This window comes from Puma concolor, chromosome F2, assembly GCF_028749965.1.
Source record: "Puma concolor isolate L17-30 chromosome F2, mPumCon1.1.hap2, whole genome shotgun sequence".
Lineage (NCBI taxonomy): Eukaryota > Metazoa > Chordata > Mammalia > Carnivora > Felidae > Puma > Puma concolor.
In genome coordinates, this window is record NC_141684.1 from 22,501 (window position 1) to 31,093 (window position 8,593).

Here is an 8,593-nt window from a genome sequence, read left to right on the forward strand (position 1 = left end):
CTGATATAAGTATGGCTAATCATTTCCTTTTTAAAAATTTTTAATGTTTATTTATTTTTGAGAGAAACAGAGTACAAGCATGGGAGGGGCAGAGAAAGAGGAAGACACAGAATTTGAAGCAGGCTCCAGGCTCTGAGCTGTCAGCAGACAGCCTGATGCAGGATTCAAACCCACAAACCAGGAGATCAAGACCTGAGCTGAAGTCAGACACTTAACCGACTGAGCCTCCCAAGCACCTCACTCCAGCTTTCTTTTGATGACCATTAGCATGATAGATGGTTCTCCATCCACTTACTTTCAATTCTAAGGTGTCTTGAAGTCTAAAATGAGTCACTTGTAAGCAGCATATAGATGAGTCTTGTCTTCTTATTCATTCTGATACCCTATGTCTTTTGATTGAAGCATTTAGTTCATTTACTGAAATATATGAATTTAGTGCCATTGTGTTGCCTGTAGAGATGGTGTTTCTGGTGATGTTCTCTAGTCCCTTCTAGTCTTCGTTGGCTTTGGTCTTTTTATTTTGTTTTGTCTTTTCTCCACTCAAAGTGCTGCCCCTTAAAATTTCTTGCAGGACTGTTTTAGTGGTCACGAACTCCTTTAGTTTTTGTTTGTCTGGGAAACTCTGTATCTCTCCTTCTATTTTGAATGACAGCCTTGCTGGATAAAGAATTTTTGACTGTATATTTTTCCAATTTAGCATGTTGAATACATCCTGCCACTCCTTTCTGGCCTGCCAAATTTATGTGGATAGGTCTGCTGCAAGCCTGATCTCTCTTCCCTTATAGGTTAAGGGTTGTTTTTTTTTCCCCTTGTTGCTTTCATAATCTTTCTTTGTGTATTTTGTGAATTTGACTATGATATGCCTTGGTGATGACTGGTTTTTTTTTTATTAATCTAATGGGAGTTCTCTCTGCTTCTTGGATATTCATGTCTGTGTCCTTCCCCAGATTAGGAAAGTTTTCTACTATAATTTGTTCACATAAAACTTCTCCTTTTTCTCTCTCTTCGTCTTCTGGGACTCCTATAATTCAGATGTTATTCCTTTTTATTAAGTCACTGAGTTCTCTAAGTCTTATATTGTGATCTTTTGCCTTTGTTTCCCTTTTTTCTGCTCCATTATTCTCCATAATTTTATCTTCTATATCACTGATTTGCTGCTCTGTTTCATCCATCTTTGCCATTGTGGCATGCATTAGAGATTGCATCTTGGTTATAGCATTTTTAATTTCAGCCTGACCAGATTTTATTTCATCTCCACAGAAAGGGATTCTCTAGTGTCTTTTATGCTTTTTTCAACCCCAGTTAGAATTCTTATTATTGAGGTTCTAAATTCTAGTTCAGACATCTTACTTATATCTGTTTTGATTAAGTCCCTGGCTGCCATTTCTTCCAGTTCTTTCTTTTGGGGCGAATTCCTTCATTTTGTCATTTTGGAGGAAGAAAAAACAATAAAATTAAAATTAAAAAATTAAGAACAAAACAAAAATCAAATAAAGGAAGATAGATCCTAGGTGTGTTTTGGTCTCCTTGTTGAAAGAAGCTTGATAGAATAGAGAAAGGGGGAAAGGTAAGAAAAATATATAAAAATTATTAAAAATTACATAATAGAATAGAATAAAATAAAATGAAATAGAATAAAATTTTAAAAATAAAGTAAAAAAAATAAATTTTTCTCTTTCTGTGTCCAAGAAAAGGAAAGAGAAAGGAAAGACAGAAAAAAGAAAACAATTTAAGCAAAAACAGAAAAAAAGAAAACGAACAAATCAATGAACAAGCAAACAGAGTGAAACCCAAATGAAGTTACATCCAGTTTACCCTAGAACTGAAACTATGAAGCAGTCTCTAGTCCGTGCATTAAGCAGGTGGAGTGACTGGTGCTGGTCTTCTGGGGGATGTGCTTGGAGGGTGAGTTGGGTGGCGCATGGTGTAATGGCTCTGTTCTCCATTAGGTGGTGCTGCTTAGCTTACTAGGGTGGATTAGTGTGCATGTGTGCTTCCACTGCGTAGGAGAGGTAGAAATGGCTTCACCCAGCTCCTCAGTCTCTGGTGCAGGAGCTTTGGGCTCTCACCCACCCACAATCAAGCACCCTTCCTTTGTTCCAGGCCTCTGTCCACTCCCTGCCTCTACCCTCTCCGTGTCCAAGCTGTCTGCCTGCCAGATGAGCACCTCCCTCCAGAGCCTTATCTCAGACAGGGTTGTGTTTCAAAACCCCACACTTCAGAGACCCCTGTGGCTTGGACCTGCACCACCTCTCCAGGGGAAGGTCTCACTGAGGAATGGCCGGGGTGCCAGCTTGCCCCAGAAAACACTTGTGGGATGGCACAGTGGCAGAGGTTCAGAGATTATGGCAAATCACAACACACAGCTGGTGCCAGGTTTCCCCACACTCTGGCATCTTTGTTCCAGTACCAGCAAATGTGGCTGCTGTGGAGTTATTTCTAGAGAGTGTATAAGTCCTAAAGGGTGAATGAGGTAATTGCTGAAACATCAGTAATATTCTGGTCTCAAGGTTGCAAATGATAGCATTATGAGGACAGAACCCCATGATCCCCCAAAGACAGTTGAGATATAACACCTGCTATAACTCCCTGAGATTCCTTAAAACCACACACACTCTGTTCATACCTTCAGGTAGCCACCAGACGTATGTCTGGCTACTATCTAAAGATCCTTTGTACTTTCTTTCCTCGCTTTGATATTCTTTGACACTTCTATCTAAATAAAGGCTATGTGCAGTCTGCTGCTGCTGCTGTTTTGCTGGCAGAGGCAGCCCTGCATGTCCACTCAGCCTAATGTCTGAGAACTTTTTCTTCAGTGCGCAGCAACAGGCTGCTCTCCAGAGTCTGCTGGGACCTTTGCCTGTGGAAAAGCCTTATGGTCTGAACCAAATGCAGTCCATGCAGGGGAATCACTTCTCCCTGTGTGGCACACAGACCCCTCAGACCACACTGCCTGCTCCTGGGGATTCGCCCTACTTCCTCACCAGAGCACTGCTAGGCACTGAGCTCTGAAACTTCAGACTCTACGCTCCACTGTTTATAGAATCCTGATGGTATTGAAACCCTTTCCTTTTCCCCATCAATGGTTTTGGGGAACAGATTTCTTGTTCAGTCCCCTAATAGTGTTTTCACTCTTTCTTTCTCTTTCTCTCCAGCAATTTTCAGGGGGAGTGCTTTTCTTGCATGATCCCAATGTGCCACACTGTCTCCCTTTCTCTTTCTCTCTCTGTCCTCTCTCCATGAACATGGTTCCCTACCCTCCATGGTTTTTCTCTCCTCCAGTTCACCTCTCCACACCATGTACCTACTGAGTTTTGTGGCTCAAGTTATGCAGATTGTTGTGTTAATCCTCAGATCAATTTCCTAGGTGTTCAAAATGGTTTGGTGCAGATCTAGCTGTGTTTCAGGGATGAGACAAGCTCAAGCTCAGGGTCTCCATGCTGCTCCACCATCTTCCTTCTCACCCCTGGTGATGAATTTTAATACACAACACCAAACACTGATCCACAAACAAACAAGTGATAATGTGAGGTTTATAAAATTAAAACTTGTACTCTGTGAAAGACCTTGGTAAGAGAACCAATGATGTTCAATGATGTTCTGATGTCTCAGAAACGCAAAGATTCGGGGTGCCTGGGTGGCTCACCCGGTTGAGCATCTGGCTTCAGCTCAAGTCATGATCTCGAGCCCACATTGGATTCTGTGCAGACAGCTTGGAGCCTGCAGCCTGCTTCCAATTCTGTGTCTCCCTTTCTTTATGCCCCTTCCCCATTCACGTTCTGTCTCTCTCTGTCTCTCTCCCTCTCTCCCAAAAATAAGTTGTTTTTTTTTTTAAAGAAAAGAAATGGAAAGATTCAACAGGCTGAAGAGACCTGGGAGTTGTCCAGCTACTGAAAAATATTCTAAGTGAGACCTAAGAGCAGACATGGACTCTTCAAATTACAGTCAAATGTGTCTGTTTTCTCTAAGAAGTGATAGGAAGCTCAGAGAAACGTCAATAGAGTTAGATAAATGGGCCTGAGGTGTAGTAAGCCGTCAGGACAATGTCCAAATCACACTGCAGAACTGGCCTTCAAACTATACAGAAAGTTGGTGTTACCCCAAAATCCCTACCAATGGCATTGTTCAGAGATGACAATGGGCAAGCTGTCCACACTGCTGTCAGTCATAAATGAGGGGAAACTGCTATCTTCTGGTAGAATTTACTAACATTGACAAAATAGTTTTGTTTCTTATTAGGACTTTACATTGTTTAAATTTATACTAGAAATTCACTTGGGAGATTAAGAGATTAATGAATACTCTCCCACTAAAAGTTAAGGTAAATGTATTTTAAACTTAGCAGGATTTGCCATTGACAATTTGGCTTTTCATCTTTTTTGATGTAATAAGAAAAATTTCAAATATAGTGAAGAGAATGGTGTAGTGAATACCATAAAACACGTTATCTAGACTGAATTATTAATAATTAGCCATATTTGCTTCACATTTTTTATTGTAAAATATTTTCTTGTATTATAAAATCTTATAAATTACAAACATAACAACACTGCACACCTAAATATCTCAGTATGCACTTCCAAAAATACTAGCATAATTTTCCACAGAACTGCAATACTGATGAAGTTTTGGGGTGATGGTGGGGTGGTCCGGAGCCAATGGCCAAAAAAGAATTCTTGATAACATCTTTGGTTCAAAAAGGCGATTTTGTTAAGGCACAAGAGCAGGACCTGTGTGCAGGAAAAGCTGCACCGGGGTTGTGGCAGGGTAACTGATTATATACCTTCAGGGCGGGGGCAGAGCGGGGGAGTTAGGGATAGAGTAAGTCTTAACATATTTTGAAAGCAGGTTTCCAGGACTTTGAGGGGCTAGCTGTTGCTAGGAAAACACCATGTATTACCTTTTAGTAAAACCTCAATCATGAGACCCTTCAGATGTATATCAAGGGCCATAAGCTTGGTGTATGATTGCAATATGTATCTTGGAAGAGTTGGGCTAAAGGAAGTTTCCAAAGGAATTTTTATATGTTAAAGTAGACTTACAGGATCCTCAAGGTTGGGATAATGTTAAGCTAAGATTCTCTTTTGCCCCTAGCAAAGTGCCATCATCAAGACAGCCAAGCTTCAAGGACTTGTCAGTGGGCTATAGGCAGTAAGAGCATTTAATTTTTCATTTGCCTTTGTTCCCCATATCACCATGGCAAGCACTTAAACCCCTTTCCTCTGTTCTTGGGTAGCCAGGAGCGTCTGAGGAATATCCCACCTGGGCGGAGGGGGGGGTTCTGTTAGCCTGTACTTTGCCCTCAGCTTGCCCCACACTCTCTCATCACCAGTATTGAACCTAATAAAATCAGTAACTCTCACATATCATCAATGTTCAGTTAGGAGAGATTTTCTAAAAACCAATTAACATCACCATGCATACTGAAGACATAACCAGGAGAAATGATATTTGTAAATCTAAGAATCTAGTATAATTTCCCTTTGAGAAACAACAAAATAAATAGCTCCCTTGTACACTGAAGAGGAATAGAGGGGTTGGGGGGGGGTTGTTTGTTTGGTTTTTTTGCATAAAATCACCAGGGAATGAGAAATGTAAATCTAAAATTATGCATAAAGACCTTCCCTGTAGCTGCGTGGAGAAATATGTCCAAACGTTCCAATATGACTGTTTCGATAGAAATGTGTAAGAATTACCGAAACTGAGACATTACATTTCTGCTTTCTCATCAATGCAGACCACTATGTGAAGTATCCAGACAATCACTTTGGAAAGAATCAGAGAGATTGCCACCCCCCACCCCTCCCTGCCCCAAAGGCTGTGACCTTTCTGGTTTTTGAGGAAAGCTCTGGCCAACACAACTCTCTCCTCTGTTCTCATAGCTATGATACTTGGGGTCTTTGTGAGGCACTGAGAAACCCCCATAGTGAAGTTCATCAACAAACCCTCAGCTACATCCTGCTCACCTCCTTCACCCTGGGCTTCCTCTGCTCCTTACTCTTCATTGGTCCCCAACACAGCCACCTGCATCCTGTGGCAATCCACATTTAGGGTGTGCTTACTATAGGTCTTTCCATGGTTTTGGCCAAAACCATCACTGTGGTCTTGGCTTTCAGGTTCACCACACCTGGGAGAAAAGTGAGTGTTGATTAGTGTCATGGGGCATCTAATTCTGGCACTTCCATCTGCTACCTGATCCAAGTGAGTCTGTAATCTGGCTAGGAAGTTCTCCCAGCTTCACTGACACAGATACTCTGAGCCTAGATATGGAATCAATTGTAAAATTCTTCAAATCTTCCCTTACCAGGTGTGCAGTGATCTCATTTTACATTCCACTTCTTGAACCATGTTTCTATCACTAGGTTTTCACTTTCTCTGCTTTCCTCAATTACAAAAGTCTTTTCCACACTCCAATCTTTAACAGGTCTTTCTACGTTTCCCCTAGCATTTCTAAAGGTTAGTTTACAGCTTTTTGTCTTCTACTCCTCTGGAATTTATTATTGAGAATTGTAAGGAACTAGCATTTCTTTCCAAGGAAAACAACAGGGAGAAGGTCTGAGTGTGACCTGTTTCTGAAGCTCCCCATGTAGGGGGTCCACATTACCAGAAGTGAGGGGACAACTGAGCCCAGGACTGAAGGGCAGGACTGGAGGGGGTTTCAGGCCAGTGGGCCCAGGTTTTAGTGAGTCCCACAGGGACACAGCAAGTGGGCAAAGTAGGCTGGGGGCTTCCTGGGAGTCCCAGGATACCTGGGGTATGTGCAGTTGCAAGTGTGCATTAAAGGGACCTCCAAAACCTCAGGGGTTGGGGTGTATCCTGTCCAGGCACCCAGTAGGTAGGTGATACACCTCCATCTTTTCAGGAGACAATGGGACTCAAATAAGGAGGAGGGTTCGCCTCTGCTGGAAAGAATATAGTCTTTGGAACAAGCCGTCAGGCACTAAGCATGTGCTGATAAAAGTTTGTAAAACAAATGATCATCATCCAGTGGTATTTGTATCAGACATGTGAGTGCAGCTGCAAAGGCCACTGGGGAAAGCCAACATGAGCTGCAAAGCCTCGAAGCTGGTATTGAGACCCCCACCCTACACACCAGGGCCTGCTGCATAGACCAGAACACTGACACCGAGAGCAGTGCAGGTTAAGCTCCAGTTGACCTCACCCAGAACTACCTACAACCACCCCACTTATAGATGGATGAACTGAGGCCAGGCTAAAGAGTGTGACTTAGCTGTGGTTGCCCAACATGCAAGCCATGGATGAAACACTACCAAGAACATAGCTGGGTATAAGCCGAAGGAGGAGCACCCTGAGTAGAAAAATGACCTAAGAGGGAAGCAGGATTGATGGCCCAGTCAGAGGCCACACAGTACCCTCCCATCTCTGGCCTTCAGATGCTTCCTGTTTCCCAGTCCCCTTGCACTATATTTCCCCAGAGTCTAAGACCTGCTACAAGTAAGTGGACTTTTTGTGAACATCCTATCAGGATTGAAGCCATTAAGGCAGGATTGAGTTGGTTATCGCAGGAGCAGACAAGAAGCCAGCAAGGAGGGAACAAGAAAAGGGAGCCACATCAGAGAGAAAAGTCAGAAGCCTAAATGTGTGCAAGCCCTAAGTGGGGCCTCATCCACCAGCTTTCACACTGTTTTCTGGGTACAATAAAGTCACTAGGTCAGAGAAATAGGACCCAATACATATGATCACTGGCTACAATGAACACACAAGATGTAAGAGTGATGTATGGGACACTAACACCTGGAGGCTCACAGAGCAGTCAGGGGAAGAGCTGGGGCCAGGACTAGAATGTCTAGCAGTAAAGAGAGAAAGCACAAAAGGTTAGAAATTTAGTTTGAAGACAGAACTCATATACCAGCTGAAGTACAGAACACATGTATGGGAGAAGGAAAGCAAGAAAGGATGACATAGGTTTTTGGCCTAATCAACTAGGTGGGCAGTAGGGCCACTGACTCAAAAGCAAAAGACAAAGGGAGATGTAGGGGCCAATAAATGTTTTGGATATGTCAAGTTTGAAATGCCCACAAAACATCTAAGTAGAAATGCTGAATAGGCAGTTGGGCTCCTGGTATCTATCCAGCTTGGGATGCAAGCTTGGGAGACACCAGCAAAGACAGCATCACAGCCACTGAGGATTAAGTCACCCAATTTGATGCAGATGTACTGGGACTATCATTTGGAGTAGCCAAACGTTGCAGAGGTCATCTACTGAAGCTCAACCCAGGTCTTCAGCCAGGATTGTTAGGGCAAGAAGCTCTCTTGTCCTAAGAACAAATCTGCCCTTCTGGGAGCTACACTGGCTCCCTGAGGATGACACATGCTCAGAAATGAAAGCAATACAAAAGACCACACACTGTGGTGAGCCTGGACCCAGAAGTGCCAGGCACCTGCCTCATCTGTATTCACCTAACACAGATAATTAGCACACAAATTCACTAATCCATTTGTACAGAAAATAGTTTTCTTACTACAATGTGATATTACAGCATAAAGCACTGCATCATTTGACAGGACGTTCTTTTATAGGTGAGCACCACTGAACAATTCTATAGCTTCCTCCATTGTCCTTATTACAAAC